At 39.9% G+C, this 11,888-nt stretch overlaps 1 long non-coding RNA gene across 2 annotated transcripts; it reads left to right on the top strand.

The window, feature by feature from the left end:
* The first annotated feature begins 394 nt into the window (after positions 1–394).
* LOC120536533 lies at positions 395–11,516 on the top strand. Of its 2 annotated transcripts, none has more exons than XR_005635125.1 (4): positions 395–416; positions 10,644–10,909; positions 11,248–11,342; positions 11,446–11,516. It is a non-coding gene; the product is annotated as an uncharacterized LOC120536533 (long non-coding RNA). The 2 variants fall into 2 exon arrangements; XR_005635124.1 differs by lacking the exon at positions 395–416 and adding an exon at positions 10,029–10,119.
* Positions 11,517–11,888: the final 372 nt, after the last annotated feature.

Below are 11,888 nucleotides of genomic sequence, written 5' to 3'. Positions count from 1 at the left end.
AAAAATCATTTAAAATTGTCCCAGAGTGGGTCTCCTGTAATGCACTGACAGCCCACCCGGATTTGTACCGGCTCTATACAATTTGTGCACCGGGATGGTCTCTGACCTGAAGCATCTGAGCCTTTAATGTGCCAGGACAGCGTGGAGGAGCTTACTAATATTCCTATGCTCTTTCCTGGTCGTTTTTCAAGTTTATTTTTTAGAATTTATTTTAAATCTAGTTATGGAGCTTCCATAGGTCAAAATCTGTATGTTCAAAACGGTTTTTTTTTTGGCTTCTTAGTGGAGAATGGGACATCAGTAATGTATCTAAAAATACTCAAACCTGAGTGGCAACTTTTTTCGGATACGCCTCACGTTCTTGCTTTATTTAAGACAGGGAGTGTTTCTTCTCGACCGCATTTGGTGGATCTGAGGTAGGTTGCAGTCTTTATGTATGTATGTATGTATGTGATGTTCGTATTGTAGCAGCCTGTAAACAGGGAGAACGTGGACTTTGCTGCTGGGTAGTCAAAACCCCTGACTACACTATTGAGATGTACTGCATGCAGAGAAGGGGGCTCCGGGTGATATGCTGAAGGATACAGCTGATCTGGGGCAGCTTAGTGTCTTTTTTGTTTTGTAGGATTGAGTACATATGAATAGATGGATAGCAAGACAAAAACAAATGGATCAATGTGGGTGACGTCTCTTTAAGAGACTAGTTCACCCCCCTGTATAAAATGGAGCAGAAAAGGTTTGGATCTCGGTGTTCTATTGTAGAGCAGCAAGAAACTAATATCCATGCGGCTCAGATTTGCACTTTGATAAGAGAAATTGGAGTTTGTCACGTTTTTCTTTACTCTTCACTGTGCGGTTGTATTGATTTGCCGGCGGCAAATTGCCGCGTGTTATTGCTACACAGGTTAATAGATTTTGTTTGACTTTGTTTTAATGAGTTCACTAGTTATTGCAAGGTTTGTTGGGTTTTTATGCTTTAGGAGAAGTTCATTTTTGTACTAGCGGATGCCTGGACATTTCTGCTTCATTTCTTTATATCTTATCTTCTTCTATATTACGCTACTGTGGTTGTTCGTTTGTCTGTCCAGGATTTTAAATCACTTGTAGCTCACCGATTTGACTTGAAATTTGGTACACATATACTACGTGACGTCTACTATCCGCTTTCGGGGTGGTCATTTTTATTTATCTTTTTGTTTTTAGTTTACTTTATTGTAGAATCAACTCTCGGCAGGGCGGGCGAGCGGCGCATGCGTATGGGCGCCGTTCTCATTCCCTACCACCTTCGCTAATCATTCTTGAGGCAGATTGAAGACTTAAGTGAAAAATTAAAGAAAACATACTAAGTAATTGCAACACAAAAACTAACTTAATCAGTTTTAACGCGAAAAGATGCCGACGAAAGAAGAGAAGCAGCAGGCAGCTATGGTGGAGAAAACAAGAGCTGCTCAGGAAGAAGTAAGCGCATCAACCTCTGAGCAAATGAATAGTAAACGTACAGAGAAAGAGTCTGAAAACTAGGAATGCTCAAGTCAAGTGGATTCACTGCACGTTATCGTTTGAGTACTGTTTATAATAAAACGCATAGTATGACTCCTTAAAGGTGTGAGTATGTATTCTACTAAACGCCTGACCTGCGCCTCGAATGTGCCGTGTTCGATCATCTCTTTTTTGCATATGTGGTGTACCTGTATGCAGTGAATTGCTAATTCAGTAATCCCTCCTCGATCCAGACCCCCCGCGATAGGTGAAAATCCATCCATCCATCCATTTTCTAACCCGCTGAATCCGGGGGTCTGCTGGAGTCAATCCCAGCCAACACAGGGCACAAGGCAGGACACACACACAAACCAAGCACACACTAGGGCCAATTTAGAATCCTAACAATTTCCTCCCACAATCCTAACCTGCATGTCTTTGGATTGTGGGAGGAAACCCACGCAGACACGGGGAGAACATGCAAACTCGAACCCGGGTCTCTTAACTGCGAGGCAGCAGCACTACCACTGCGCCACCGTGCCGCCCTTAGGTGAAAATCCGCGAAGTAGAAAACATATGTTTGTAAATGTTTATAAATATTCCCCGCAGAGTTATACAGCATAATCCCTTTGTATTCTCTTAGATATTAGGTAAGATTCATTGAAATTATGTATATAAAACACACTGTTTATATACAGTAAAACCTAAATATTATTTTAAAGATATTGAGCGTCTCCGATATCACATGTTACAGCCATTACGATAGACAGGCCACCAGCAATAAATACGTACAATGCAAGAAAAATAGTATACAGTAAATGTGTGCACAGCGACACTAAACGTACGTACATGTACTAAGTACTGTAAGTAGAAAATTAATTATGGTTACTCACCAACAATGACACGATGACTTGTCCGATAACAATGAGTTTAATTTTACTGCACAACAAAGGAGAGCGTTACAGCCCTTAAAGGAGCCACTTCAGACGATTGTGTAGCACCGCCGTTGTTCTTCTTCAATCCAAATCCCTAAAGCAGATTCCATCCCGACTACTGCCTTATTACATCCACTTACAACTCGTTTTGCACCCTGGTTAAAGGACACTGCGGCCGTAGATCTTATATTCCTTTCCTACTTTTTTTTTTTTTTTTTTTTAATTTTATTACAATCAATACATAGCAATCAATTTTTACAAAAAAAAAAGAATTATGCTAAGAACAGATCGATCCCCACCCTTGAGAGAGAGAGCAAGCCAAACGGTGTAAAATTTAAGGCTTTTAAAAATACCTAAATCAACAAATTCTCTGTGCTTTATAAAATTATTTCAAAATATCACTGATTAGATCCTGCCATGTTTTGAAAAAGTCTGCACAGATCCTCTAACTGAGTATTTGATTTTTTCCAATTTTAAATAATATAACACATCAGTTTCCCACTGACTTAAAAGAGGAGAGTTTGGGTTCTTCCAGTTTATCAGAATAAGTCTGCGTGCCAACAGTGTAGTGAATGCAATCACAATTTGTTTGTCTTTCTCCACTTTAAGACCCTCTGGAAGAACCCCAAACACAGCTGTTAATGGGTTAGGAGGGATTGTGAGTCCAAGACTGTCTGAGAGGTAATTAAAAATTTTTGTCCAGAATAATGTTAATTTGGAGCAGGCCCAGAACATGTGACCTAGTGAGGCTGGGGCTTTTGCAGCGTTCACAGGTTGGATCATGCCCTGGAAACATTTTGAGAGTTTTAGTCGAGACAGATGTGCTCGATATATAATTTTGAGTTGTATAATTGTATGCTTTGCATATGGAGCTTGAGTGAATTCTCTGCATTGCTACTTTCCACTCCTTTTCTGATATATTAATTGAGAGGTCATTTTCCCAGTGTCCTCTTGGATCTTTGAAAGGAAGGGATTGTAAAAGGATTTTATATATTGTAGAGATGGAGTCTAACTCCTTGAAATTGAGCAATAATTTTTCCAGCGTGGATGAGGGTGCAAGATGAGGAAAATCTGGAAGGTTCTGTTTAACAAAGTTCCTGATTTGAAGATAGTGAAAGAAATTTGTAGCTGGAATGTTAAATTTGGAATGTAATTGTTCATAGGATGCAAAGACGTTGTCTATATAAAGATCTCTAAGCAAGTTAATTCCAAATTTTTCCAGATATTAAAACTGCATATGTTTGTGAGGGTTGAAAGAGGTGGTTCTTTTGCAGGGTGCCACAGAAAGAAGCTTCTCCGTCTTAAAATGCTTTCTACATTGGTTCCATATTCTGAGTGAGTGGAGCACAATTGGGTTATTAGTGTATTGCCGATATCGTGTGTTTATTGGAGCACAAAGCAAGGAATACAAAGAAGTACTGCAGGATTTTACTTCTATTGCGGTCCATGCCTGTGTATGTTCTTCTATTTGTGTCCAGGTTCTTATCGACTGTATATTTGCCCCCAGTAATAAAACTGGAAGTTAGGTAGAGCCATGCCGCCTTCTGCCTTTTGTCTTTGTAGGGTCGCTCTTTTGATGCGTGGATGTTTAGAATTCCAAATAAATGAGGTTATTGTTGAATCTAATTGCTTAAAGAACGATTTATTAATGTATATTGGTATGTTTTGAAATAAAAAGGAGCTTAGGAAGAATATTCATCTTAACAGTGTTAATTCTTCCAGCTAGTGTGAGATGAAGGGTTGACCATCTATGCAAGTCTTGTTTAATTTTTTCCATACAGACGACGAAATTTTGTTGATAAAGAGCTTTATGTTTACTTGTGATGTTTACCCGAGGTATTTAAACTGTTCTGCAATGATAAAAGGAAGGGTGTCTAATCTAATATTATATGCTTGCGAATTCACGGAAAGAGTACACTTTTATTCAGATTAATTCTGAGACCAGAGAGCTTTTGAAATTCTGTGAGTGCTGCTAAGACTGCAGGCACAGAATTTTCTGGGTCCGATATATACAGTACCATGTCATCTGCATATAATGAGATTTTCTGTTCCAGTCCTTCTCTGCTAATCCCCTTTATCTGATCAGTATTTCGACAATGTATTGCCAGTGGTTCAATGGCAATTGCAAACAGCAGTGGTGACAAAGGGCATCCTTGTCTTGTGCCACGTTCTAGTTTAAAGTAGTCTGAGCAAATGTTATTGATGCAAACTGAAGCTTCTGGGTTAGTATACAGTAATTTAATCCATGCACAAATGTTGGGCCAAACCCAAACTTCTCCAAAATAGTAAAAGGTATTTCCATTCAATCATGTCGAATGCTTTTCTGCATCCAATGATAATAATATTTCTGGGGTGTTTGATTTAGTTGGTGAGTATATTACATTAAACAGGCGTCGAAGATTTGAAGATAAGTGTCGGCCCCTAATAAATCCAGTTTGGTCTTGTGATATTACTGAGGGGAGCACTTTCTCCATCCTTCTAGCTATGATTTTAGAGAGTATTTTAACGTCGTTATTCAGAAGTGAAATTGGTCTGTATGATGCACATTGTAATAAGTCCTTATTTTGTTTTGGAAAGACAGTGATTAGTGCTTGGCGAAAGGTTTGTGGAAGAGATTGGTTATCTCTGGCTTCTGTAAATGTTGCTAATAGGAGGGAGCTAGCTGAGCGGAGAATTTCTTGTAAAACTCTGCAGGGTAGCCATCAGGGCCTGCTGCTTTTCCACCTTGGAGTGACTTTATAGCATCCAGTAATTCTGATAATGACAGAGGTTTATCGAGCTCCTCCACACTAATAGCGTCAATTTGTGGTATCTGTAATTTATCCAGAAATGCATTAGATTGTATATTGTCTTCTTTAAACTCAGTAGTATATAGGGATTTATAGTAGTCTCTAAAAGTGTACATTATATTTTTGTGTTCGATGATTTTATCTCCATTAGTGTTAGTAATTACGAGATTGCGTTGCACATCTTGCTTGTGAATTTGTTGCGCTAAAAGCTTATTAGCTTTCTCTCCATGTTCATAATAATGATGTCTGGATTTGTAAATTAGTTGTTCGGTTTCTTTAGTTGTCAAGAGGTTTAATTCTGAATGTAGAGCCTGCCTCCTCTTATGTAGAGTCTCGCTTGGTAGTCTGGCATGTTCTTCATCTATTTTAGTAATTTCGCTTTTATCTCTGCTACTTTCTTCGCTCGGATTTATTTCTGTGGGAAAGATATGAGATAATCTGTCCTCTTAAGAAGGCCTTAAGAGTTTCCCAGAGTATTCCTGCAGAGATCTCAGGGGATGTATTTGTCTCTAGAAAGAATTCAATTTGTTTGGATATAAATTCAGTACAATTCTCGTCAGCTAATAGAAGCGGATTGAGACGCCATCTGGGGGTGAGTGTATGGGGCTTAGTAATTTCAGCTCCAAGATCATCGGAGCATGGTCTGAAATAACAATAGCATCGTATTTACAAGATTTAATCTTAGGCAAGAAGTTATTATCTATAAAGAAGTAATCAATCCTTGAGTAGCAATGATGTACTGGTGAGTAGAAAGAATATGTTCTTGAATTTGGGTTTAAAACCTCCAGGGATCTGATAAGTTGTGATCAGTTATAAACTTTGTAATTATCTTTGCGGTGTTAGTTGCGTTCCCCTGTGGAGGAAGTCTTATCTAAAAGTGGATTTAGAACACAATTAAAGTCCCCAGCCATTATAAGTTTATGAGTGTTCAGATTGGGAATGGATGCAAATAAATTTTGTATAAATTCCTTATCATCAACATTAGGTGCATAAACATTTATCAAAATCATTTTACAGTTAGATAAGTCTCCCATGACCATCACATATCTCCCTTCAGGATCCAATACTACATCTGATGCTACAAATGGTACTGTTCTATGTATGAGAATTCCCACCCCTCTAGTTTTCTTTGTAAAACTAGAATGGAACATTTGGCCAGTCCAGTCATTTTGCAGCCGGAACTGATCCTTACTTAGTAAGTGGGTTTCCTGTAAAAATACTATTTTAGTTTTTAGACCTGTTAGGTGAGAAAGTACTTTCTTTCTCTTTAATTCGTGATTCAGGCCTTTAACATTCCAGCTTACGGTTAACTGTCCCATCATGGAGACACTGATTCTGAGTTTTTGGTGTCATATTATAGTCTTAACTGGAAGTGAAATAGTTTAGGTCTTAATTTCCTATTCCCCAAGAGTTGTTGCCATGCAGCTTATTATTACGTTGATAGTTATAATTATAAAGATTGAGATGATAGATTAGATATAGATCAAGCCTTCTCTTTCTCTTCCCCTTAACCCCCACCCTCCCTTTTTGCCTCCCCAGGTGAGGCTAAAACCCACTTCATGCAGTCCCAGTCCTCTGACATACCCAGAGACAGAGCACGTCCAAAGCACATCAAGCCCCCATGCAGTGGCGCTTTAAGGTTAAAAGATAGAGATATCTGTTACCAATATAGTCTTTAAAAGAGGAAAAAGAAAAAAAAAGAAAATAATTTTGCACTTAATATATATATATATATATACATATACATATACATATATATATATATATACATACATACATACATATAATCTTCATCAATTTTAGTGCATTAAGATGATATCCCCAGATAATAAACCCAGGTGATGGTGTTAAAGATGTGTCCAAAACAAGCATAACAAGTCTTAATGCAGTAATAGCAATAACAGCAAACCAAGGGTATGATATTGAACAGTCTCATTTAGGGTACACATGAAATAATTAGAAAAGAAAAAGAGGAGGAAAACGTAATTAAGCACAATAAAACATAAACATTTAGCCCTAGTAATACTAAGTAATGATAAGTAATAAGTAAGTAATAATAATATAAGAATATGAGAATATATGCTGATAAAAACCCGTATTTTAAAACAAATAGATCAGACAGTAGATTATTAATCCTAGCTTTATCATTTACCGCCATGACTCACAATTATGTATCAGAATAGTCCCGGATCAGCTTTCTTAACTCATTTTCTGCCTCCTCCTTGCTAGCGAAAACATAGAAATGACCCTGCCATTCCACTTTCAGTTTTGCCGGATACAGGAGGCCGATTTGACATTGGCTTGCCGTAGCGCTGTTTAATATTATAGAAGGCGGCGCTTGATAGCTGTTGCTGGAGAGAAGTCAGGGAAGACGCGAATGTGGCAGTCTTCATATATAATATCTTCCCCTTTTTTCCTGAGGAGTTCCATCACCTCTAACTTAAATGATAATCGTTCAAAACGAACTATAAAAGATCTTGGTCGGGTCTGACGGTGTTTGATCCAGCGTCGCTGTAAGCCGCTGCTATCTCAGATTCTGCTTTAAAGTCGCCCGATTATTTTAGAAAAAGTTCAGTTGCGAATTTCACGGGTTTAAACTTTCGATTCTCCGCAGCCTTCAATTCTGACATTATACCTTCTATTCCCATCTTCTAAAGCAGCCAGTCTGTCTCCAAGTTTTTCTCCGAGTTTTTACATTCAACTGACATTTACTGCTCTTTCCTCGGCACTGGCAGCTAGATGTTCGGCTATTTCGATCCGATTCGTGAATGTCTCACTAAGATGCTCCAATCGATCAGCAAGCGTGCTCAGTTTACGAGTTTTTCTCAATGCGCTCTTCGATTTTACCCAGCACCTGTCGAAGTTCAAGTTGTACCTCTTGGCGCAGCCTTTCATTTGCCTGTTGGATTTCCTGTTTTAATTCCTGTTTCAGTCTCTCATGTGCCTTTGCCGTTGCTTTCTCATTAGCCTTCTCGCTTTTCTTTATATCTTGCCTGAGCTCAGCGAGCAACACTTTCAGTTCAGATAGCTCAAATGTGCCTTCTTGTGCCGTAGATGAAGCAGCAGACTCTGCTGAAGCCGGTGTCCCGCTGCTCCAGTCCCGCATAATTGCGTAACTGAAGCCGCGGACCTCCCGGCCTTTTCCAGTTTCAGGTAATCCTCTCCAATCGGCGAGCTATCCACATCTGCACTCACGATCGCACCTTCGCTCCCCTTTTCGCTCTCAGCGGCGATGTAGCGGACCGTGGTCCCGAGGAGTCTGTACTTTCGCCCATCTGATCCAGGTCTGTCTCTGAGAGGCCGTATCTCGAACTAGGGCTTGCTGATCGCAGCTTGGATGTAGCTTTAGTCTTCGATTCTTTCGGACCCCCCTTCTTGTTGGCCATGTTTATATGTGTTTACATATACTGTAGCGGTCCCTCTCGGGTTGAATAAATACAGGATACTCAGAATAATAAGCAAATAATATGAAAAATAGCACCACTGCTAGCGGAGCTCCACTTCAGACTTCCATCTCTCGCATCGGACGAGACCAATACTCCACGAGACCAATACTCCTTTCCTACTTTTTAAATAAAAAGAATCGTAGCCTTCAACAAATCCAAAACGTTTACCTTTTCGGCAATCGTTAACATCTTCCGTTTGCGCTTTGGCAAGGCCCCTGAAGCAGTAGCAGATCGTTTTGGAGCCATAATGAAGGGCTTGACTATACACAAAGATAAACACAAAAGAGCACAACTCTTTACACAGAGAAACACGTTGATGCTGAATGAGCGAGACGAGACTTCCTGGTTAACACTGCATTCAGCAGGCAGGAACTTAACTGCGTGCTCTGATTGGTTAGCTTCTCAGTCATCCGCCAATAGCGTCCCTTGTATGAAATCAACTGGGCAAACCAACTGAGGAAGCATGTACAGGAAGTAAAAAGACACATTGTCCGCAGAACCCGCGAAGCAGCGAAAAATCCGCGTTATATATTTAGTTATGCTTTCATATAAAATCCGATAGAGTGAAGCGCGAAAGTCGAAGAAGATATAGCGAGGGATTACTGTATTCACTCTCTAAATATCATGTCGAGCCCAACCCTGGAGTTTTTAAATTGTATGACTTTAACAAAATGAACCCCCAAATTTCAGATATCCCCAAACCCCACCCGTTGTGGGCCACCAAATAGCTGAAGAGCTCTGCACTGTTGAGGTGGTTTATGTCTTTGCACTGCATAACATCACTATTGTTATATTGCGCAGTAACACATTGGCTAATATTAGGGTCGCGGGAGGGTTAAATGACTCGTGACCAGTAAACCAAGTGACATAAAAGTGCAATTTGATTGACTGTTCTGTAAAATCACAGAGCTGCGTAGGTTTGCAGCTTGACCCATCAGGTGTGGATCGCCTCTGGTCACTCTACATTCAAAGCTGTGGGTGACCTCTGGCCACTTTGAATCATTAAAAATGGTTTACCTTTGGTCACTTTGGACCTCGAGCTTTGGGTCATCTCTGGTCACGCTGACTCCACAAATGTGGTCAGTCCCTTTGGAAGCCAGCTGCACCCCATCCTTATTAATAGTCATCATTGTGATGGCTGCGTGGTCGAATGCTTTTCTGCCTGAGCTTCACTGACCCTCTGAATCGACACAAACACATCGCTGTGGTTTCATTTCTTTTATGTTTCCCATTTACAAAGCCAAACATCCTTCTCTCATCTCAGAACGTCACCTTCTTGTGACATTTCCCCTCGGGGATTAATAACAGATATCCTCATCATCATCGTGCAGACATCACTGCTTCATGCTTAAGCTGGACAAGACACGCCCCAGAAGACTATTGCGCATGCCCGGCGTTTTGTTCTTGCATTGTAACGCGCTTACAGACTCTGACTGCTTGTTTGCGTTTTCAGCTTCAGTTACTGACAAAGTAAGTTTTCTTTTTTGTAGCGTTCACTGTAACTTTATCTTAGCTAATACTGCAACTTATGTTAATGTTCAGTTTGAAAATATACAAATAAGCTATTATGGCCATGTTAGCTGTTCACAAATGAACATATCGTTACATTTATGCATTGTTGACCTTTAAGGAGAGTGGCGCTGTAATTCGATCCAAGTCTTTAAATGTGTTGATTCTTGTACTATTAAACATGAAGTTTTTTTTTGTTTGTTTGGTTTTTTTTTTTTTTTAAGTAACGAATATCGTCTTGGGCTTTACGCTGTACCTTTATTCTGGGTAATTGTGCCACCTACTGTACAGTTAGAAGAACTGATATTTAACGTTGTTCTTCCTTAACACTATGTAATATAATGTGTGTTCCAGTTTGCCATTTAATCGGTTAACAACAACATCATTTATTAATATAGCACATTTTCATACAAAAAATGTAGCTCAAAGTGCTTCATATGTGTTCCATTTGTATTTGTGTACTTATTGTATTTCTTTTTGTTTAGATGTCATGCACACTTATGTACATCTACTAAAATACTTGAAGGAATCTTGAAAAAGGGTGTAAACTACTCTCTGGTGTAGTTGCCGTTCTTTCTAGCTGAAGACTTAGGCCTACAGGTGTACAATCGGCAAAGTAACATACAACTGGCCCCTCCAGTATGCCACACTACGCCATGACTGAATCAGAAGTGGTCAAATCCATCCCAAGGACAAACAGTATGGATAGGCCTAATAACCTCCAGAAATTTCACCTTCATCAAGTAGTCTGGTAAGTTCCATCTTCACTCACTGCTGCCCACTCAGATTATCGTATCGCCCGACTTGTGGCTAAAATCTGCTGACTGCCCACCCTACATAGCACAGTGAGGGCCTCCAAACCTGTCCCTGGAGGAAACGTATTAAGTTTTGGGATTGTGGTTGAACCTCTAAGACCCTGGTGATGGGTCATGAGGAAGATGAGACTTGGTCAGTTTGCTCAGTTAATTTTTAATGCCATTGATGTATGTATGTATGTGTTCACCTTGGGATGGACTGGCGTCCCGTCCACAGTTTGTTTCTGCCTTCCACCCTATGCTAGATTTCACCTCCATGTTCTTTTCCTTTTAGGCTTAAACATCACTTCACCACACCATTACAGAAGGCAGTGAAGTCGGACAGTGGTGGACATCAGCCAACCGAAATAGGAGTGTAGCATATGACAGGTCAGGCCCCACTTTTACTTGTATGTCTGCTCTTAAGCCGTGAGGTTCCACCGACTGGTCAACTCATTTGTTTCTGGTTTATCTCTTGTGTTTTATTTTGCAGGATGTCTAGCTGTGCCATATTGGTCACCATCATACAGAACATCAAGTTAGAATAAATTATGTACAATGTCATTTGTTTTTCTTTTGGTGTTTATTTCATATATAGCTCCTTTCACATATTCTGATTTACAAAGCTAAAAGCACAGTTTAACAAAGAGTGGAGTAAGATCAAATTCAGTCATTAAGCAGGGAGGAGGAACAAAATGAGGGCACAGTTAGTAGTCAGAGAAGAAGACTGATGAGCCCTGACAATGAGACATCCTCTGTGTGGAATGAAATGTGCAAAGGTGCCATGAAGTTCAAGGGCGAGGGTGCCACCACCTCGAAGGAGCCTCCCAGAGAGAAGGGCAATGAGCCTTGTGAAGTGTGGTTAGGAGTACATAAGAAGAACCTGGGAGAAGTTATGGTGGACTACTGGCCTAGGAGAAATGTCCTGAATGAGTC

This window comes from Polypterus senegalus, chromosome 10 (assembly GCF_016835505.1).
Source record: "Polypterus senegalus isolate Bchr_013 chromosome 10, ASM1683550v1, whole genome shotgun sequence".
In the NCBI taxonomy this organism is placed as follows: domain Eukaryota; kingdom Metazoa; phylum Chordata; class Cladistia; order Polypteriformes; family Polypteridae; genus Polypterus; species Polypterus senegalus.
Note: the sequence above shows the minus strand (reverse complement) of the source record. Positions and strands in the feature narration are given on the sequence as shown.